The sequence below is a fragment of the Loxodonta africana genome, chromosome 1, assembly GCF_030014295.1.
Source record: "Loxodonta africana isolate mLoxAfr1 chromosome 1, mLoxAfr1.hap2, whole genome shotgun sequence".
NCBI classification, from domain to species: domain Eukaryota; kingdom Metazoa; phylum Chordata; class Mammalia; order Proboscidea; family Elephantidae; genus Loxodonta; species Loxodonta africana.
In genome coordinates this window covers 143,963,642-143,987,285 of record NC_087342.1, presented here as the reverse complement: position 1 = coordinate 143,987,285, position 23,644 = coordinate 143,963,642, and positions in this window count along the sequence as shown.

The following is a 23,644-nucleotide window of genomic DNA, read 5'->3' as shown; positions in this document are numbered from 1 at the left end:
GTTTTCACCAGCTGATTTTCAGAAGTAGATCACCAGGCCTGTCTTCCTAGTCTGTCTTAGTCTGGAAGCTCTGTGGAAACTTATTCAGCATCATAGCAGCACACAAGTTTCCACTGACAGATAAGTGGTGGCTCTGCTTGAAGTGCACTGGTTGAGAGCAAAGCCTAGGACTCCCCACAGAAGGTAAGAATTCTACCACTGAGCCGCCACTGCCCTCTATCTTTGGATACAGTCATCTAAATATTAGCCTGACATTTTTTTAAAGTAACTTTAAAAAAATTTCTAATTATAAAAATTACTTCAAGAAACTTAAATTTCAGAAAAGCTGGATGAAGAAAATAAAAATCTAGGAAGAACTGCTGCTAGCATTTTGAGTTTCCGTATATTAATAGTGCCTTTTGTTCCTTTTAATTGTTTAATTTCACAGTAGTACATGTACGATTGCCCAAGAAAATACAAGATTCCCAGTTAAATATGAATCTCAGATAAACAATGAATAATTTTTTAGTATAACTGCCTCAAATATTACAGGGAGTATATTTTTACTAAAAAATGTCCACTGTTTATCTGAAATTCAAGTGTAACTGCATGTCCTCTCTTTTAATTTGGTTAAACTGGCAACTGTAAATACAAACTCACTGCTGAAATATAAATATATATAAACAAAAAGAAAATAAATCATCTGATTTTTTACATTCTCACTGCCCTCAGTATTTTCCTTAATCCTTTACTATGATTGAAACTAGTTTGGGTGTTTACTAACCAAATTATTGTAAGTGAAAATATTTTTCGAATGATTTATCTTCAGCAAAGAATATCAGCATCTTTACTTCGTTTGGGTATTCTTTCTTTCCTGGGAGCCATTTTGTTAAGAAGAGCAAATATGGATGCAGCTCGGAGCAAGAGAAAGCCAGAAACACTGCCAGAGCTATAAATTTTCAGGTCGTTAAGAATTTGCTAAAATATATTGATAAGGTAACCCAGGTTACAGATAGCTTATTGTTCTGATCCTTGGCAACCAGAAGAATGGCAAGGGTACCACTTGCTCACTGATGGTTGTGTGTGTTATTGGTGTGCATCTCCATTCTCTTGTCTGCCTGAAATATTGATAGAGCAGAAAAACAAACAAACATACAGTAGCCCAAGGTTGAGCAAATTTCCCTCTCTTTCTGTTTTTTGGTTGATCTAGGGAAGGTTGTCAAGTATATCATTTTACTTGGATCCACAATCAACACCCATGGGAGCAGCAGTCAAAAAATCAAAAGATGCATTGCGTTGGGTAAATCGGCTGCAAGAGATCTCTTTAAACTATTAAAAAGCAAAGGTGTCACCCTGAGGACTAAGGTGCACCTGAACCAAGCTCGAAATCAACTCGATGGCAATGCACTTGGGCTTGGACCCAAGCTGTGGTATTTTCAATCACCTCATACGCATGTGAAAGCTGGACAATGAATAATGAAGACCAAAGAGGAGTTGTGCCTTTGAATTGTGGTGTTGGTGAAGGATATTGAGTAAAACATGGACTGCCATAAGAACCAACGAATCTGCCAGAATGCTCCTTGGAAGCAAGGATGGCAAGACTGTGTCTCATATACTTCGGACATGACAGGAGGGATCAGTCCCTGGAGAAGGACATCATGCTTGGCAGAGTACAGGGCCAGCGGAAAAGAGGAGGACCCTCAATGATATGGATTGACACAGTGGCTACAGCAATGGGCTCAAGCATAGATACAATTGTGGGGATGGAACAGAATCAGGTTGTATTTCGTTCTGTTGTACGTGGGGTCACTGTGAGTCGGAACTGACTCTACGGCACCTAACAACAACAGGGAAGGTATGTATACACTCCGCCAAGATAAAATGGGAAAATAGGTATTGACTCTCCAAAGAGTTTTTCTGCTGTTTCTGATACCAGGACACACGTGAGCAGTGGATTGTGTTTGTGGGTGTGTCAAGGGGTGGGTGGAGTGCAGATTGTTGGGTAGAGATGTGGGCAGGCATGGTATGGCTCCTTAGACTGCAGAATCTAGTATGAGGCAGCATATCCCCTAGGCTTTCCATGTAAAGCCTGAGTGTATCAAGACATCAACGCTATTTTAATCAAGAATGTAATTGTTTTTGAAGAAGGAGTAAAGGTCAAGTAGGCTTCTTTCCTTCTCCTCTCAGGGATGGGTCAAGAGCAAGGTCATTTTATTAGCCCACAGAGCTGTGGGGAGGTTCTTTTCCTCTGTTAAGTGAAGAGGTCAAGGGCCTGAGCCCACAGGGCACGGTCTCTCTTTGGCCTTTCTGACTCACTTGATCTCCTCATTCCTACTAGAAACGAAGGGCCAGGTCTGCCTTGGGTCTTGGGAACAAACTCTCCCATTGAATTCTCGTATGGCATTTAGCTTAATGAAAGAATCCTCCCCTGCTTTCTGTGGACACTCTTATGGCTTGAATCTGAAGAATAACCAGAGGGTTATAAACCTAATTTTAAAATGTCACGTATAAGGGAGGGTCTTTAGAGCTGGAATTGGCTCAACAGTAACTAACAACAATAATAGCAATGATTAAACTACTAAACTCTTTTTTTCCATCTGCTAAATTAAAGGTTGTCTTCTGTCTGGGCAGGAATTCAAAAGAAGACTCCTTCTGGGTCAACTCTTAACACCTACCCAGGATAAGAGGTAAGCCTTCTCCATGTCAGGCACTGAGCAAATTGTTGGAGAGAAAACAATGAAAGTCTCAGTAGTTGCCCCCTAGGAACTCTTCTGTGGGTAAAATAGATGAGAGAGGAAACAATTACAATATGAGAAGTGTTATGGAAGACTACAACCAAAGAGATGGAACTTAGATTGGTATGTTTGTGTTTGCGTTTCGGGAGTGATGTGGAACAGAGATCATAAGGTGGTATAGAAACTGAGTCTTGAGGGATCTGAAAGAACAAGGTAAATAGGAATATTATTCCAGCAACTGCACTGAAAATACATAAAGATGGGGAGACTGTTGAATATTCAGAAAACTGCATAACCGCATGTCTGGATCCTGGAGCAGAGGGAGAGATAAGTGAACAGGGGTCTGGCGAGGAGGATGGGGACAATTATGAAGAGCTTGGTGAGCTTTGCTAAAGGGCTAGACTTTATGTTGAGAACCACAATGAAGAATTTTAGGAGAGTGCCATGATTGGACTTAAATTTTAGAAAGATATCTGTTGCAACAGCATGGATAAGGGACTAGGGAAGGGATAGACAGAGACAAGACCAGTGTGAAGTAAGAAAGGAACAAAAGCAGTACAATGGGGGCAGATACAAATGATATTTATGTCAATGGAATGTAGGAGTAAACAAGAGATGGAAGCAAAACAACTCTCAAGTCTCTGGCTTGTGACACTAAGTAGATTACGATGCCATTCATTAAGAAAGAGAAAACAGGAGGAAGATCAGACTTTGAGTTTGAGGCTTATGGGCTATCAAGGTAAGGCCTTGAACTTAGAAGAGAGGTTGGCTGGATTTACAGGTTTGGAAATCATTCGTATTTAAATGTTTTTATTGGTGCTAGGACCTATCTGTGATGTTCGGGAGTCTCTACAATAGGCAGGAACAGGCTTCAGTGTATTATTTTAATATTATTTTATACAGGGATTTATAAATATTCATATACTTTTATAGATATTTAAAGATATTTATTTTTAATATCTAATGGTCCTTACAGTAACTTTGAAAGATGGGAAAGACACTTTTAATCTCATTTTATAGATGAGAAAACTGAGGCTCGGTCTGAATGGCTTTCCTGAGGTCATACAGCTAGTTACGCTGGTCTTCTAACTTCAAATCCAGGACTCCTTCCAGTATACCATGGAGCCTCTTATATTACAGTGAACGATTGCATAACTAACCACATCCTCCTTCCTGTAGCAGGCAAATGTGCATCCCTTAAGAGTTTTAAAGCCCGAAGGTACAATGCCCACACAAAAATTATACCACAGCACTCTTGGCACGCACAGCACCGTGCTAGAAGTCCTTATTTTGATGCTAAATGTATTCTTCGTGCATGCTTGTTGTCTGGAGTACAGTATAAAGAAAGTCTGGTTATATAAGGGCTCCATTTATCTGGGTCCTGGCTGATTTCTTTCTTTCAGTGCCATGGAAAATAGAGCCCCTAAGGCTGGCACAATTTTGAGATAAAATTATGCCCACTTCAGAATAGTACCTCTCCCGCAGCTCTGTAGGAGTAGTTGTGACCCCTGGAAGTGGATTATATGGAGAAATATATGGAAATCATGCTAGTGCATAAGGGAGTACCCTATTCTATTTCCTAGGTGGAGAAACCGTGGTTGTTCAGACTAACTTCTCCTTCTTCACCAGTGGGCAAGATCACAGGCTCTCTATAATAGCTCTTCAGGGGTTCTCCTAGGGGTCTGCATCCTACTCTCACTCTGTGCTCAGTTGATCTGACATCCTCAGGGCTCCGCCTCTCTTCCAGGCCCAGCCTTTCTGGAGGGCTGCTTTGGCTGCTTTGGGTTGTATGCTCTGACTGGATCAGCCTTTCACATAACTCTTGGCCACAGGCAAAATCATACCTCACCTTCACATCCTTCCAGATTCCCGGGAACCCTGTGTGGTCCAGCAACCTTGGCTTCCACAATACTAGAGAGGTGACGAGAGTCATATGGACTCAGGAAGGGAGTTGACCTCAAGTTCTATGTCAGAAGTTTTGCTTTCCTAACTCCGGACATGTGGTTGGATCATTAAATGATATTCCTCATTGGCACTATAGTTAACTTACCCGTTTCCCTATCATTGAACATATTGGTTATTCATAAATGTCTGCTTCTAGATAATAGTACAAATATATTTGTCCATAAACAAAAGCCTTTTATTTCCTTGAATTATCTTCTTGAGTAAGTGGATTAATTAAATCACCTCAATTGGCACAGGAATCAGGAGTCTTGTGAATTCTAAAGAATTCCTCTCTACTAATTCTTTTTTTTACTTAGTAAGAATATGTACATACGTGGAAATATACGTAACAAAACGTGTGCCATCTCAACAATTTCCACATGTGCAATTCAGTGACATTGATTCTTCTTCAAGTTGTGTAACCATTCTTGCTATAAAATCTTACTTTCTAGTGCCAAGTCTACTGAAATCTCTACCTGATCTCTTTTCTTTTTATTCAGTGATTTTAAGTTAATTTCTTATTTAAAATTTTTATTGTGCTTTAAGTGAAAGTTCATAAATCGAGTCGGACTCTCACACAAAAATTTATGAACACCTTGATATATACTCCTAATTGCTCTCCTCCTGATGAGACAGCACACTCCTTCCCTCTTCTATTTCTTTTAGAGTCCATTCAGCCAGCTTCTGACACTCTCTACCCTCCCATCTCCCCTTCAGACAGGAGATGCCAACATAGTCTCATGTGTCTACTTGATCCAAGAAGATCATTCTTCACCAGTATCATTGTCTATCCCACAGTCTAGATCAATCCCTGTCTGAAGTGTTAGTTTTAAGAATGGTTCCTGTTTTGGACTAACAGAAGGTCTGGGGGCCATGACTTTCGGGGCCATTCAAGTCTCAGTCAGACCATTAAGTTGGGTCTTTTTATGAGAATTTGGGGTCCGCATCCCAATGCTCTTCTGCTCCCTCAGGGGTTCTATATTGTGTTCCCTGTCAGGACAGTCATTGGTTGTAGCCAGGCACCGTCTAGTTCTTCTGGTCTCAGGCTGATGTAGTCTCTGGTTTATGTGGCCCTTTCTGTCTCTTGGGCTCATAATAACCCTGTGTCTTTGGTGTTCTTCATTCTCCTTTGGTCCAGGTGGGTTGAGACCAATTGATGCATCTTAGATCCCGCTTGCTCGCGTTAATACCCCAGACACCACTCTCCAAAGTGGGATGCAAAATGTTTTCTTAACAGATTTTATTATGCCAATTGACCTAGATGTCCCCTAAAACCATGGTCCCCAAATCCCCACCCCTGCTATGCTGGCCTTCAGAGCATTCTGTTTATTCAGGAAACTGCTTTTGGTTTAGTCCAGTTGTGCTGACCTGTCCTGTACTGTGTGTTGTCTTTCCCTTCACCTAAAATAGTTCTTATCTACTATCTAATTAGTGAAAACCTCTCTCCCTCCCTCCTTCCCCACTCTCATAACCATCAAAGAATACTCTCTGTTTAAACTATTTCTCAAGTTCTTATAATAGTGGTCATATACAATATTTGTCTTTTGCGGTTTACTAATTTCACTCAGCATAATGCCTTCCAGGTTCCTCCATGTTATGAAATGTTTCACGGATTCATCATTGTTCTTTATTGATGCGTAATAATCCATTGCATGAATATGCCATAATTTATTTATCCATTCATCCTTTGATGGGCACCTTGGTTGTGTCCAACTTTTTGCTATTGTAAACAGTGCTGCAACGAACATGGGTGTGCATATATCTGTTTGTTTAAAGGCTCTTATTTCTCTAGGGTATATTCCAAGGAGTAGGATTGCTGGATCGTATGGTACTTCTATTTCTAGTTTTTTAAGGAAGTGCAAAATCGATTTCCAAAGTGGTTGTACCATTTTACATTCCTACCAGCAGTGTATAAGTGTTCCAGTCTCTCCACAACCTCTCCAGCATTTATTATTTTCTGTTTTTTGGATTAATGCCAGCCTTGTTGGAGTGAGATGGAATCTCATTGTAGTTTTGATTTGCATTTCTCTAATGGCTAATGATCATGAACATTTCATGTATCTGTTAGCCACCTGAATGTCTTCTTTAGTGAAGTGCCTGTTCATATCCTTTGCCCTTTTTTTAATTGGGTCATTTGTCTTTTTGTAGTTGAGTTTTTGTAGTGTCATGTAGATTTTAGAGATCAGAGGCTGATCTGAAATGTCATAGCTAAAAACTTTTTCCCAGTCCGTGGGTAATCTGTTTACTCTTTTGGTGCGGTCTTTGGATGAGCATAGGTGTTTGATTTTTTAGAAGCTTCCAGTTATCTAGTTTCTCTTCTGCATTGTTAGTAATGTTTTGTATGCTGTTTATGCCATGTATTAGGGCTCCTAGCATTGTCCCTATTTTTTCTTCCATGATCTTTATGGTTTTAGATTTTATATTTAGGTCTTTGATGCATTTTGAGTTCATTTTTGTGTATGGTGTGAGGTATGGGTCTTGTTTCATTTTTTTTTGTAGATGGATACCCAGTTATTCCAGCACCATTTGTTAAAAAGACTGTCTTTTCCCCATTTAACTAACTTTGGGCCTTTGTCAAATATCAGCTGCTCATATGTGGATGGATTTATGCCTGGATTCTCAGTTCTGTTGCACTGGTCTATGTATCTGTTGTTGTACCAGTACCAGGCTGTTTTGACTACTGTGGCAGTATAATAGGTTCTGAAATCAGGTAGAGTGAGGCCTCCCACTTTGTTCTTCTTTTTCAGTAATGCTTTTTACTTATCTGGGGCCCCTTTCCCTTCCATATGAAGTTGATGATTTGTTTCTCCATCTCATTAAAAAATATTATTGAAATTTGGATGGAGTTGCATTGTATCTATAGATCTCTTTTGATGGAATAGACACTTTTACAATGTTAAGTCTTCCTAACCATGAGCAAGGTATGTTTTTCCACTTATGTAGGTCCCTTTTGGTTTCTTGGAGGAGTATTTTGTAGTTTTCTTTGTATAAGTGTTTTACATCTCTGCTAATATTTATTCCTAAGTATTTTACCTTCTTGGGGCTACTGTAAACGGTATTGGTTTGGTGATTTCCTCTTTGATATTCTTGTTGTGTAGAGGCATCCAAGTGATTTTTGTATGTTTATCTTGTACCCCGATACTCTGCTGAACTCTTCTACTAGTTTCTGCTGTTTTCTTGAGGATTCTTTAGGGTTTTCTGTGCATAAAACCATGTCATCTGCAAATAGAGGTACTTTTACTCCTTCCTCACCTATCTGGATGCCCTTTATTTCTTTATCCAGCTTAAATGCTCTGGCTAGGACCTCCAGCACAATGTTGAATCAGAGTGGTGATAAAGGGCATCCTTTCCTGCTTCCCCATTTCATGGGAAATGCTTTCAAACTCTCTCCGTTTAGGATGATGTTGACTGTTGGCTTTGTATAAATGTCCTTTATTATGTTGAGGAATTTTCCTTCTATTCCTATTTTGCTGAGAGGTTTTATCATGAATGTGTGTTGAACTTTGTCAAATGCCTTTTCTGTATCAATTGAGAAAATCTTGTGGTTCTTATCCTTTGTCTTATTTATATGATAGATTACATTGAATGTTTTTCTAATGTTGAACCATCCCTACATACCCGGTATGAAACCCACTTGGTCATGGTGAATAATTTTTTTGAGTAGAACTGCGCCATAGAGTTTCCAAGGAGCACCTGGAGGATTTGAACTGCCGACCTCTTGGTTAGCAGCCGTGGCACTTAACCACTATGCCATCAGAGTTTCCTCTTAAGGGATATAGGTCTGTAATTTTCTTTTTTTTTGTAGTGCCTTTACCAGGTTTTGGTATCAAGGATATGCTGGCTTAATAGCATGAGTTTGAGAGTATTCCGTCCTTTTCTATGCTCTGAAATACCTTTAGTAGTAATGGTGTAAACTCTTCTCTGAAGGTTTGGTAGAACTCTGCAGTGAAGCCATTTGGGCCAGGGCTTTTTTTTTTTTTTTGAGAGTTTTTTTTTTTTTTTTTTTTACCTTTTCTATCTCTTCTTTTGTTATGTGTCTATTTAGTTGTTCTACCAGTTTGCGTCAGTTTAGGTAGGTCGTATGTTTCTAGGAATTCATCCATTTCTTCTAGGTTTTCAAATTTGTTAGAGTACAGTTTTTCATGGTAATCTGATATTCTTTTAATTTCTGTTGGGTCTGTTGTAATATCGCCCATCTCATTTCTTATTTGGGTTATTTGCTTCCTCTCCTGTTTTTCTTTTGTCAGTTTGGCCAATGGTTTATCAATTTTGTTAATTTTTTCAAAGAACTACCTTTTGGTTGTTAACTCATTCAATTGTTTTTCTGTTTTCTATTTCATTCAGTTCTGCTCTAGTTTTTATTATTTCATTTCTTCCAGTGCTTGAGAGTTTCTTTTGTCCCTCTCTTTCTATTTGTTCAAGTTGTAGGGATAATTCTTTGATTTTGGCCCTTTCTTCTTTTTGAATGTGTGCATTTATTGATGTAAATTGACCTCTGAGATTTCACTGTGTCACAAAGGTTCTGATCGGAAGTGTTTTCATTCTCATTGGATTCTATGAATTTCTTTATTCCATCCTTAATATCTTCTATAATCCAATCTTTTTTTAGTGGGGTATTGTTCAGTTTCCAAGTACTTGATTTCTTTTCCTTGCTTTTTCTGTTGTTCATTTCTACTTTTATGGCCTTATGGTCAGAGAAGATGCTTCATAATATTTTAGTGCTTTGGATTCTGCTAAGGCTTGCTTTATGACCCAGTATGTGGCCTATTATAGAGAATATTCCATGTGCACTAGAAAAGAAAGTATACCTGTCTGCTGTTGGGTGAAGTGTTTTTTATATGTCTGTAAGGTCGAGTTGGTTGATTGTGGTGTTTAGATCTTCCGTGTCTTTATTGAGCTTCTTTCTGGATGTCCTGTCCTTCACCGTAAGTGGTGTGTTGAAGTCTCCTACTATAATCGTGGAGCAGTGTATCTCACTTTTCAATGCTGTTAGTTTGTTTCATGTATCTTGCAGCCCTGTCATTGGGTGCATAAATATTTAATATGGCTATATCTTCTTGGTATATTGTCCCTTTAATTAACATATAGTGTCCTTCCTTATCCTTTGTGGTGGATTTAACTTTAAAGTCTATTTTGTCTGAAATTAATATTGCCACTCCTGTTTTTTTGATTGTTGTTTGCTTGATAAATTTTTTTCCATCCTTTGAGTTTTAGTTTATTGGTGTCTCTAAGTCTAACGTGTGCCTCTTATAGACAGTATATAGACAGATAGTGTTTTTTAATCCATTCTGCCACTCTCTGACTGTTTATAGGTGCATTTAGTCCATTTATATTCAGCATAATTATGGATAGGTATGAGTTTAGTGCTGTCATTTTGATGTCTTTTTTTGTATGTTGTTGACAGTTTCTTTTTCCCACTTAATTTTTTGAGCTGAGTGGTTTATCTTTATATATTGTATTTTCCTCTTATTCATTGTTGTTGATTTTGTTTCTGCTGAGTCTCTATTTTTTTCTTGTATTTTATTTTGATGAGTAGGATAGTTGTCTCCTTTGTGGTTACCTTAATATTTACCCCTAAGTGTAAACCTAACTTTTATTTCTTTATATTGCCCTGTCTTCCTCTCCATATGAAAGATCTATGACTACATTTCTTAGTCCCTTTTTATTATTTTAATGTGGTCTTCTGTTACATAATGACATCGCTGTTTCTCCGTTTGGAGCAGTTTTTTATCTTGATTTATTTTTGTGATTTCCCTGTCTGGGTTAACATCTGATTGCTCTGTCCAGTGTTCTAGTCTTTGGTTGATGCCTGATATTATTGATTTACTAACCAAAGAACTCCTTTTAGTATTTCTTATAGTTTTTGTTTGGTTTTTACAAAATCCCTAAACTTCTGTTTATCTGGAAATGTCCTAATTTCACCTTCATATTTGAGGCGTGGCTTTGCTGGATGTATGATTTTTGGCTGGCAATTTTTTTCCTCCAAAACTTTATATAAGTCATTCCATTGCCTTTTTGCCTTCATGGTTTCTGCCGAGTAGTCTGAGTTTATTCTTATTGACTGTCCTTTGTAGGTGACTTTTCATTTATCCCTAGCTGCTCTTAAAATTCTCTCTTTATTTTGGTTTTGGCACATTTGATAATAATATGTCTTGGTGACTTTCTTTTTAAAATCTACATTATGGGAAGTTCGATAAGCATCTTAGATTGATATCTTCTCATCTTTCACGATATCAGGGGAGTCTTCTGCCAACAAATCTTCAACAATTCTCTCTGTATTTTCTGTTATCCCTATGTGTTCTGGCACTCCAATCACTCATAGGCTATTTCTGTTGATAGAGTCTCACATGATTCTTAAGATTTCTTCACTTTTTAAAATTCTTTTATCTGATTTTTCTTCAAATATGTTGGTGCCAAGTGCTTTATCTTCAAGGTCCCCAATTCGGCCTTTCACTTGCTTGATTCTGCTCCTCTGACTTTTTATTGAGTTGTCTAATTCTGTAATTTTGTTGTTAATTTTCTGATTGGTATCTGTATGGATTCTTGCAGCTTATTAAAATTTTCATTATGTCCTTGAACATTTTTGATTTTTAGCTGTTTTATCTGTGTTTTCCTTGGCTTGTTCTGCATATTGTCTGATCTCCTTCCTTATGTCTTGAAGATTTCTGTATGTTAGTCTTCTGAATTCTGCATCTGGTAATCCCAGGAAGGGACCTTCATCCAGAAGATCCTTTGATTCTCTGTTTTGAGAGCTTGTTGAAGCAATCATGGTCTGTTTCTTTATGTGGTTTGACCTTGACTGTTGTCTCCAAGCCATCGATAAATTGTTGTAATAGTTTATGTTTCTTACTGTATCCTAGTTTCTCACTTTATTTTGTTTTGATATGCCCAAAAGGGTTGCTTGAGTGAGCTAGCTTGATTATTTTTGCCTTTGGGGCTCTCACATCCTGTCACCAGATGGCTAGAGCTGTTATCAGGTATATGAGCTTATGAGTCCATTCACTTTTCTTGTGTGGATTCAGCTCAGGTGTCCAGGTAGCTGGTCATCAAGTGTGTGGTACAGACTCTGTCCTACAGTCTTAGAGGGGCAGGGGTGTTTGGTGCAGGTACTGGTATCTGGTTGCAGCAGGGCATCACACTCTGCACAAGGTAGGGGGCTGAGAACTGTCCCCTGAGTGTCTCTGAGGAAAGCATGTCCTTCTTCCCTACAGTGTGCAGGTGGGTATGTTCTACACACAGACCATGGGCACCCAGTGCTTTTGGTCATAAGAACTGGGAGGTACCAGACATCCTTGGACCCCTGTCATGAGGGCTGGGTGACCTGAGAGGAGCCACCAGTCCTTAGGCCCCTGATGTGGGTAGGTTAGGACCCTGTTTAATAGGCAAAGCCATGTCAAATATCAAACACCCACCTCTCCTCCACACAGCTTAAACAGTTGTAGTTTGCCTTCAAGGGCCTATTCTCCTAGAACAGGCCCACACAGGTCCAGGCAGTAGGGAAAGGTATTCAAAGTCCATGGACAGTTTATGCCTGGACAGGAGCCACTTCTGTCCTGGGCTCCCTCAGTTAGTGGAGCTGACAAATTATCTTTTCCCCCTATAGTGAATTTATTCCTTCTCCACGTCCAGGAGCATGGCTCAGGGTGTTCAAATGGGCTTATCTCAGGCCCAGGGAAATCAACAGCCACTGAAGCCAGCTTGGGGGTGGGTGGTGCACTAAAACATATGCAAGTACTTAGCTTTTGCCGAGAGTGCCATTCTTCTCTAGTTCCAGAGGTGTGAGTAGGCTGTGCTGCTGGCTGTTTCTCCATGCAGAAACTGTGGCTGAATGCTAGTACCAGCCCGATGCAGCCGCTTCTGGGAATGGTGCCTGAGGGCTCCCGGCAATTCAGGTCCGGCAACTCCTCTCCGCTTCTGAACAGTCTCACTCTCCCCCTGCCACTTAGTCCATTTTCTAACATTGCCTTTGATGTTCAGGGCTGCTAGCTTGTCATAAATATAATCATTTCACTTGATTTTTCTGGTCTTTGTTGTAAGAGGGATCACTGGAAGCATCTGGCTATTCTGCCATCTTGGCCCCGCCTCTAATTGAATTTCTTAGGATCTTCTTCTGAACTGTTGCAATAGTTTTCTACATAGTTTCTTCATCTCAAGTCTTACGTCAAACAGTCTTCCTAATACATCAGCAGACTGGGTTATTTCTACTAATAGAGATGCTTAATGTCTGAAAGGACTGATCGTTCCACATTCAAATAACCAGTCTTGCTAATACAGGACAGCCACAAACTATACCACAAGGAAATCTCAGAACAAAAGACCAGTCTTCGACAAGCGCAATCCCTGGGTAATTGGCTATTCTTCGTGAACAGCAAACAGGTGAGCAGTTTTCCCAGAAGTTGCCGTCCTGACAGTTAGTTTGCAGGCTTGAATATGAGAATAGTCAAGCAGTTTTGATTCTTTTTTTTTTGGTTTGCCCAGCTCAACTCCTGGACACACTTGATTAAAAGGACTTTTCTCCTATCAGGATGGAATTAAAGAGAATGCCCCTTTAGCGCAGGTTTTTAAAACTTTCAACATCTGCCTAGGGTTATATGAATCCTCAAAAGAGTTTAGAGTAAGGAAACTTTGTTATGATTCCTCTCTTCTATGAAGTTCATAGCATCATCCATGTACCAAGGTCTGAGTAGAGCCTCATTTTTCTGGGGATGCGTTAATCCAGCTAAAACAAAATGTACTTCACAAGTCTTTACGGTGGTGGGTCATAACTGTTAACTCCTAGCCTCGAAATCTCCAGGCTCAGTTCATCCTTTCCATGTTTTAATATTCAGAACTTTGGAAAACCAACTGAGTTCTGCTTAAGCATTTGGACGTGTGGTATAGCTAGAAGACAAGTCATATTCTCTGTTTATATCCCAAAATGTCAACCTTGCTTTCTACAGGCCTAGAATCTTGAGCATCTAGAACTCACCTACAGAATCCCTTCTTCTTAATCCTCCTAGTGATTCTAATTTTGAAATTTTTACTCTGTGTGTTATGAAAAAATCCATACTTAGTGAAGAAAACTGATGTAGATTCTAGAACATGCCAATCATTCACTTAGCTTTACTCCATATTGAATCAGAGAACTGAAGAATTATATGACTTTGCTATTATTGGTGTTAGGTACTGTTGAGTCAGTTTCAACTCATAGTGACCCTATGTGCAATAGAATGAAAAGTGGCCTTGTGCCATCCTCACAATCATTGGTATGTTTGAGACTGTTGTATGTTTGAGCTCCATTTGGTTGAGGGTCTTTCTCTTTTCATTGGCCTCTGCTTTACCAAACAAGATGTCCTTCTCCAGGGACTGGTCCTTCCTGATGGCATGCCCAAAGTACGTGAAAGTCTCACCATCCTTGCTTCTAAGGAGTACTCTGGCTATACTTTTTCCAAGACAAGTTTTTATTCTTCTGGTAGTCCATAGTATATTTAATATTCTTCGCCAATACTGTAATTCAAATGTATCAATTCTTCTTCGGTCTTCCTTAGTCGTTATCCAACTTTCACATGCATATGAGGCGATCAAAAATGCCATGACTTGGGTCAGATTCACCTTAGTCCTCAAAGTTACACTTTTGCTTTTCAACACTTTAAAGAGGTCTTTTACAGCAGATTTGCACACTGCAATACATTGTTTGATTTCTCTCTTTTTGAAAAAATTTTATCATGCTTTAAGCGAAAGCTTACAAATCAAGTCAGTCTCTCATATGAAAATTTATATACAACTTGCTATAAACTCCTAGTTGCTTTCCCCCTAATGAGAGAGCGCACTCCTGTCCACTCTCTATTTTTGCGTCCATTCAGCCAGCTTTTGACCCCATCCCCCTCTCACCTCCCCTCTAGTCAGGAGCTGCCCACATAGTCTCATGTGTCTATTTGATCCAAGAAGCTCACTCCTCACCAGTATCATTTTCTATCCCATAATCCAGTCCAAACCCTGTCTAAAGAGTTAGCTTTAAGAATGGTCCCCGTCTTGGGCTAACAGAAGGTCTGGGGACCATGACCTCCAGGGTGCTTCTAGTCTCAGTCAGACCATTAAGTCTGGTCTTTTTATGAGAATTTGGGGTCTGCACCCCACTGCTCTCCTGCTCCCTCAGGGGTTCTCCATTGTGTTCCCTGTCAGGCCAGTCATCAGTTGTAGCCAGGCACCATCTAGTTCTTCTGGTCTCAGGCTGATGTAGTTTCTGGTTTATGTGGCTCTTTTTGTCTCTTGGGCTCATAATTACCTTGTGTCTTTGATGTTCTTCATTCTCCTTTGCTCCAGGTGGGTTGAGACCAATTGATGTATCTTGGATGGCCACTTGCTAGCGTTTAAGACCCCAGACACCACTCTCCAAAGTGGGATGCAGAATGTTTTCTTAATAGATTTTATTATGCCAATTGGCTTAGATGTCCCCTGAAACCATGGTCCTCAAACCCCCACCCCTGCTATGCTGGCCTTCAAAGCATTCAGTTTATTCAGCAAACTTCTTTGCTTTTGGTTTAGTCCAGTTGTGCTGGGCTCTCCTGTATTGTGTGTTGTCTTTCCCTTCACCTAAAATCATCATTTGTTTTCTTGACTGCTGCTTCTGTGGGCATTGATTATGAGTTTAGGTCCCTAAAAAAATGCTTTCAAAGATCTACAATTTAGCATTATGCCCTTAGCCTTTGTGAACATCAGTAAAAAATGGCCATGTGAGGAAAAATGAATCTGCACTGTTGATTAAACCGATGCTGAAGAGTAACCCATCATGTTATCTATAATCCCTTCTGTAAAGATCTGCTTGACATCACATCGATTCTCAGAGTCAGAAATGCCTGGCTTTGGAGAGAGACATCATTCAGCACCATGGCTACAAAACTAGGTTTCAAGTATCACTAGGGACTTCAAGCTAGGGTCTCTAGGAACCTGCCATTCACAGAGAGGGGGCAGGGGTCCTTGGGAGAATAAACCAGGTGGATAAGAGTGTGGACTCTACCCCCACTTCAACCAGAGCAGTTCTGCTTTCATATATATGTTGTAGATTGGGTCTCCTTTCAATGATTTTTGTTTAAGAGAAGGGTTCTGTTGCTGCTGTTACATTCAAAAGCCTCTAATGTAGTAGTCAAAAGAACATGTGTTCTGGCTTCAAATGGTTCTTACTCTGTGTCATTGGCTAAGCTACCTACACTTCTAAAATCTTAGTTTGCCTTTGTGTAAAAAGGGAATATTAATAATACCCACTGTTATGGATTAAATTGTGTCCCCCAAAAATGTGTATCAACCTGGCTAGGCCATGATTCCCAGCATTGACAGATTGTTCACCATTTTTTTTTTTTCTGACATGGTTTTCCTATGTGTTGTAAATTCTACATCAGTGATGTTAATGGGGCAAAATTGGAGGCAGTTATGTTAATGACGCACGACTCAGTCTATAAGATTAGGTTGTATTTTGAGTCAATCTCTTTTGAGATATAAAAGAGGTAATAGAGCAGGAAGATGGTGGGACTTCTTACCACCAAGAAAGTAGTACCAGGAGCAGAGCATGTCCTTTGGACCCAGGGTTCCTGAGCTGAGATGCTCCTATACCAGGGAAAGATTGATGACGAGGACCTTCCTCCAGAGCTGACCGAGAAAGCATTCCCCCAGAACTGGCACCCTGAATTCAGACTTTTAGCCTTCTAGACTAAGAGAATAAACTTCTGTTTGTTAAAGCCATCCACTTGCATTATTACTATTATAACAGCATTAGATAACTAAGACACCTACTCTTGAGGGTATTAATAATACCTACTCTTGAGCATTTACTAAAATTACATTTAAAAAATTCCCATCACATAATTTACAGCCAATAAGCCTTAATTTCCTTATTCCTCCCCCCCCCCCAATAAGTTCATAGAAGGCAGGTTTTGTGTTTTATTCTTTTTTTGTCTCCCTACCTCCTAGCACAGTGGTTCTCAATTTTTGGTGTCCTTTCAGTATCCTCAGTATAGCCAGGGACCATCTGTAATGAAAAAAATCCCCAGGGGTGTCATTCTGCACATATATTAAAAACAACCTACTTTGTAATAGATACTTACTCAGTAAATCCTTTCTAACTGAACTCTTGGGAAACTGTTTCTATTAATTGACAGTGAGCACAGTGTAACACATCCCATTTTTGTTTTTACTTTTTGCCTTTGCTGACAGAAAAGTTTTGAACAGAAAAGTTCAAAACGAGTTTCTCAGTTGATGGCAGTAGGTTAACTTAGTTTTGATTGTTTGAAATTAATATCTCCTGCCAACTTCACTATCCAATACTTTTTTAAATCTCAAAAAAATTTTTTCTGTTTTATTCCATCTTTTTTTTTTTTTTTTTTTTTTTACTCTATGTCACTTCAAAACTCATTTTGGAAATATTTAGTACATGAATAATTTTTAAAAAGTAAACATAGCCCTTCACATATTCTTTGTTGCCCGTCTGGAGTTGACTATCTCCATGATTTTGCTCAAGGGGTTCCCTTTGTTTAAAATGTCTTTCCTTCCAAGATCTCAGTTATTAAAATCTCTGACATCCTGTGTGGCCCAGTTCCAATGCTCTGTTCTTTATGAAGCTTGCCCTGAATTTCCTTTGATCTTCCAATGAGGAGTGGCAGAATATCTGTGAACTCACTTCTGGTGTGAGAAATTTAGACAAGAGATAAGTGTGTCATTTAACAGTGTGAAGTGAATCAGTTTTAGAAACTTCTACCAGAAATTCTGAGGTACAGGAAAACACTTTAAGTTCCAGGTTTCAATTAAGGAAGCAGAGGCAAAGAGCAGAGGCAGAGAAGTAGAAAGAAAATGTGCTTCAGGGAAACAGACATGGATTTGAATCTTGGCTTGACCACATACCAGCTGTGTGACTTTGGTCCGTTAAGTGGAGCCTCGGGCTCCTCACCTACAAAGGTAAGTGTATCAGTTAAAGATTATGTTTGGTTCAAATTATAAAAATGACATTAGCTGGGACATGCAGGGCTTTATTTTGCTCGAGAAAAAAGAAGTCCAGAGGAAGCAGTCCAGGACTGCAAGGAATTCATGTTTCTGCCTTGACACCCTTAGCCTGGACTCCCTTCTTCAGGCTTGTAAGATGGCTCCTCTACCCCTAAACATGGTATCTTCTATTTCAAATAGAAAGACGGGAAAAAAGGCACAGGCCAGCTGAATTTGCTTCTTCAAATAGGGTTTCCTAACCCCCGCCCCCCATCAACCACCACTCACATGGACAATTTGAGTTACAAGGGAAATTGGAAAACATAGTTTTTTTTTTTTTTACTTATTTATTTATCTGGACACATTGATACCCTTCCCCCTGCCACCCCCCTAAAAAAAATCAAGTTTCTATTAGTAAGAAAAAAGGGGAGAATGGACACTGCATAGCAGTGCCTGCCATAGTAACATATGTGCTTCTTTGGTGGATGTGGAACCAGAAGCCTGTGAATTTTATTCTTCTATCTCCTGGGTTACTGATTTTCTCCTGTATTTTGCCATTTCTTTTATACCTTGACTTTGTAAATTGAATGACCAGGCAATATCACTATTTCAGCTCATATCCGCTTTCCCATAAAAGATAATTGTTCAATTCATATTTCAGCTTCTCTAAACGTGGGTAGAACAGTAATAAGCATCATCATGTAGCTTTATTATTTTACAAAGACCCATTTTTCTCTTTACTAAAGTAACTTTGGGTTAAATAATAAGGAAACAACTAAACCATAAGGCCATACAGAGTACTACTTAATCCTGAGGTTGAGATCCCCAACTAGCACAAAACCAAACTAAGCCAAACTTGTTGCTGTCAAGACTACTCAGACTCATAGCAACCCTATAGGACTATAGAACTGCCCCATAGAGTTTCCAAGGAGTGGCTGGTGGATTCAAACTGCCGACCTTTTGGTTAGCAGCCGTAGCTCATGGTAGGTCTAAACCACTGTGTCACCAGGGCTCCAACTAGGATATGCAGGATTGAAATCTGCTCAGTGACTCTACTATTTTTATATGGACAGCCTAGACCAGAAGTAGATGAATCCCACCATGTCCTCGCACTGAATTAGCTAAGGGAGGCCCCTCAGCGACAGTAAAAAAGAATCTTAGACATCATTATTAAAAGAAAAATCACACTTGATGCTCAGATCTTATTCATTCTCCTTCCTGCTTTCTCTAAGAACTTCTCCTTCTATCCAGTCTGACTGCCCAGCTTTTCACTTCAAATGAGCAAAATAACCAGAAAAATGTGAATCTGAGGCACTTTTAGGGGGATGGGAAGTACAAACAGGAAAAGAGGGTTATGTTCAGGATCTACGGTTTGCAAAGTTGGAGAAGGCTTGTCGGAGACCAGGATGGTTGACTTTATAGTGACCTCTCCCTAAAAACCTACAATAAAGGAAAAACTCTTGTCTGAACCACAGTGATCCACCCCCTTCAAATTGTATTGTGTTATTTTTAGTTTAACCATAGTCTTAGTGGCAATGGTTTCCCATAGTTATTTCTAGCTTTTACTGACAGTATTTATGGTTAGAACAATCAGACCTACTCTATCCTCACTGATTTACCTTCAGATATCATTATAGGATTAACAGTGTATTCCTCTAAAAAAAAAAAAAAATTGTACCTACAAGGGAGAAGAAAAAAAAAAAAAGAAAGAAAGAAAGCATACCTATTCTAAAAGTCTCCTCTGGACAACTTTAATTCTAATTTAGAATGCAATAGTCTGACTCCTGTTTCATCTGAAAAAAAAAAAAATCAGTTATTGAATATGAAGTAGATTAGAATTTGAAAACTGAAAATAGAGTCTATTTTCAAACAAGGTCTACCTTGACGAGGTATTAATGCCAAATAAGCCATTAAGAAAAAATTTACACTGGAGCCTGAGCAGGAGGTAAACAGCAATCAAGTAGAGATACTTCCACTTGAATATCTTTTCTAAGTTCTTCATTTATTCATTTGTTCACAATAATTTATTCCACAAGCATTCTTGAGTACTCATCCCCTTAAAGTGCAAATCTCTGTTACTGGTTCTTCTACATCTCTGAGATGATAGGCTTCAGGGGTGGTATGTCCATTTTCATAGCTAGAAAGGCTGAAGAATAGTGAAGTGGCATGGTTGGCAAGAGGCCTCAAGAGCCACTGAGCAGATACTAGGTCTTTTTTTTTTTTTTTTGGTGACATACAGCAAAACGCTCAAATTCAACAATTTCTACATGTATAATTCAGTGATACTGATTACATTCTTCAAGTTGTGCCACCATTCTCGTGATCCTTTTCTAAATTTTTCCACCACCTTAAACTTACTGTCCTCTAAGCTTCTCATCTAATCTTTCAAATTACTCTTGTCAATCTGATCCCACATGCGCAATTTTTTTTTTTTAAAAGAGCAAAATGCTCAAGGCAGACATTCTTGTCTGGCTAAGCTAAGCTATTGTTTGATTTAAAGAAGACTTCAGGGGATAATTTCCATTTATGGTTTAAAGATTATCTCTGGGCAATAGCTTCAGAGGATCATCTGGCCTCAATGGCTCTATAAAATCAGGATTCTGTGACAATTTAAAATTCTGTTCCACGTATTTCTCCCTCTTAATCAGGATTCTTTTATAGAATCTTTGATCGAAATATTCAGTAGTGGTAGGTAGGTGCCATGCAGTACTTATGGTCTCATGGCAAAGGAGGCAGTTGTTCATGGAGGCAATTAGCCACACATTCCATGTCCCCCTCCCATTCCTGACTCCTTCTCTCCTTCCTTTGCTGCTTAAGGTGAAGAGAGAGCAATTGTTGTACCTTGCGCTACTAGGTCTCTTGATGAATGGGTTTCATAAGTAATTTTCACGTAGCTTCCTTTCAACAGTAAATTAGAGATGAATGTGATAATGTGCATTCTGCCTGAAGAACGCTGCCAGATTTCATGAAAACTCAAATCGAGAAAATTGTAGGAAGCCACTTCAAATAATCACAGTTCCAAATTTCTGCACCAAATTGTTAATAATATTTTTCTTTGCTAAGAGCCCTGGTGGTGCAGTGGTCAAGAGCTCCTGCTGCTAACCAAAAGGTTGGCAGTTTGAATCCACCAGTCGCTCCTTGGAAACCCTACGGGGCAGTTCCACTCTGTCCTACAGGGTTGCTTTGAGTTGGAATCTACCTGACAGCAATGGGTTTGGTTTTTCATTTAAGTAACTTCTATATGTCACTTCAAGAATGTTTGGCCCTCAAACCAACAAAACAACGTAATCCTTTTATTTCAAGAAAAAATACTACATAGAGAGTGGGAGTGTTCTAGTTCAGTGTGAATGGCTTTGCTTAACATCTCTGAGTTGGTGGCATTACTGATTTGCCGATCAATGGCTTCAATGTCAGCATTTTTAGCTTAAATATTTTAACTTTTAAAATGGACATCTTAAATTATAAGCTGGTTTTTGTATAGCTTGCAAACGGAAGACGGTTTTTACATTTTACATTTTTTTTGTAACAACAAGCAGTATATTTATTAGCAATTGCTATTGGGCTGTCAAAGAAAAAGTAAGGAAGGAGGATTGGGCAGAGGGAGAATTTGAGCTGCAAAGCAATCCCCAGGAAAGACTCAGCTGACCCTGTGGGAAGACGAGGAGCTGGAACGGCCCCTCAGAGTTTCCTTGAGTAGCGATGAGGGAGCCAGGTGTTTGTATTCTCACACTAATGTGTGAATGCAAGCTGATCCTGGAATGAGGTTAAGGCAGTTTTCTTCATCTAAGGCAATCAATCCTTAAAGAGGGCTAAGAATCAAAGATAATCTTATGTCGAAATTCCTAGCAGCTGGGCGAGCAAGTGCTTCATTCCTGAAGAGGAATCTAGTCGGTGCACCAGGGTATCCACCACACTTGATGTCGTTTGTCTGACAGGAGAGGGTTCAGACAATCATGCTGACAGCTATTGGTAGGAAATCTCAATAGAGCTTTATCGTGGGCCCCTCTAGATAAGTTAGACTTCATTTCTAGCTATTAGGGAAAATTACAGCACCCTGGTTGTATTTCTTCCAAGACAGAGTTGTTTGTTCATCCGGAAGTCCACGGTATATTAAATATTCTTTGCCAATAGCGACATTCAAATACATCAATTCTTCAATCTTTATTCATTGTCCAGCTTTTGAATGCACATGAGACAATTGAAAATAACATGGCTTGGGTCAGGCATACCTTAGTCCTTAAAGTGACATCTTTGCTTTTTAACCTTTAAAGAGATCTTTGCAGGAGATGTACCCATGCAGTATGTCGTTTGATTTCTTGGCTGCTGCTTCCATGAGCATTGATTGTGGATCCAAGTAAAACGGTCCAGTTTTGGGGATTTTTGTTTTCTTTATATTGAAGTGTAATCCGTACTGAAGCCTATACTCTTTGATTTTCATCAGTGAGTGTTTCAAGTCCTTTTCAATTTCAGCAAGCCAGGTTGTGTCATCTGCATATCTCAGGTTGTTAATGAGTCGTCCTTCAATCCTGATACCATGTTCTCCATATAATCTGGCTTCTTTGCTTATTTGCTCAGCATACAGATTGAATAATTATGGTGAAAGGATACAACCCTGGTGCACACGTTTTCTGATTTTAAATCACATACCCTAATTGTGTTTGATCGACTTCTTCTTGGTTTACGTACAGATTCTGCACGAGCATAATTAAGTGTTCTGGAATTCCCATTCTTCCTAATGTTATCTGTGATTCGTCATGATGCACATAGTCAAATGCCTTTGCATAGTCAATAAAACACAGGTAAACACCTCTCCGGTATTCTCTGGTTTTAGCCAAGATCCATCTGACAGCAGCGGTGATATCCCTGGTTCCAAGACTTTTTCTGAGTCTGGCTTGAATTTCTGGCAGTTCCCTGTTGATGTACTGCTGTAACTACTTTTGAATGATCTTCAGCAAAATTTTACTTAAGTATGATATTGTTCAATAATTTCCACATTTGGTTGAATCACCTTTCTTTAGAATGGGCACAAATATGGATCTCTTCTAGTCAGTTGGCCAGGTAGCTGTCTTCCAAATTTCTTGGCTTAGTTGAGTGAGTGCTTCCAGTGTTGCATCCGTTTGTGAAGGCATCTCAACTGGAATTCCATCAATTCCTGGAGCCTGGTTTTTCACCAGTGCCTCCAGTGCAGCTTGGACTTCTTCCTTCAATACAGTTGGTTCTGGATCATATACTACCTCTTGAAATGGTTGCACATCGACCAATTATTTTTAGTACAGTGACGCCTTGTATTCCATCTTCTTTTGATGTTTCCCGCGTCATTCAATATTTTGCTCATAAAATCTTCCAGTATTGCAACTCGCGATTTGAATTTTTTCTTCAGTTCTCTTTCAGCTTGAGAAATGCTGAGCATATTCTTCCCTTTTGGTCTTCTAACTCCAGGTCTTTGCACATTTCGTTATAATACTTTTTCGAATTTTGTCTTCTCAAGCTGCCCTTTGTAATCTGTTCAGCTCTTTTACTTCATCATTTCTTCCTTTCACTTTAGCTACTGTACATTCAAGAGCAAGTTTCAGAGTCTCTGACATGCATTTTGATATTTTCTTTCTTTCCTGTCTTTTTAGTGACCTTTTGCTTTTTTTATGTATGATGTCCTTGGGCTCATCCCACAATTCATCTGGTCTTTGGTCATTAGTGTTCAATATATCAAATCTATTTTTGAGATGGTCTCTAAATACAGGTGGAATATACTCAAGGTTCTACTTTGGCTCTCGTGGACTTGTTCTAATTTTCTTCAGCTTCAACTTGAACTTGCATAAGAGCAATTGATGCTCTGCTCTGCAGTTAGCCCCTGGCTTTGTTCTGACTGATGATATTGAGCTTTTCCATCGTCTCTTTCCACAGATGTAGTTGATTTGATTCCTGCGTATTCCATCTGGTGAGGCCCACATGTATAGTTGCTGTTTATGTTGTTGTAAAAAGATATTTCCAATGAATAGGTCCTTGCCATTGTAAGATTCTATCACATGATCTCCAGCATC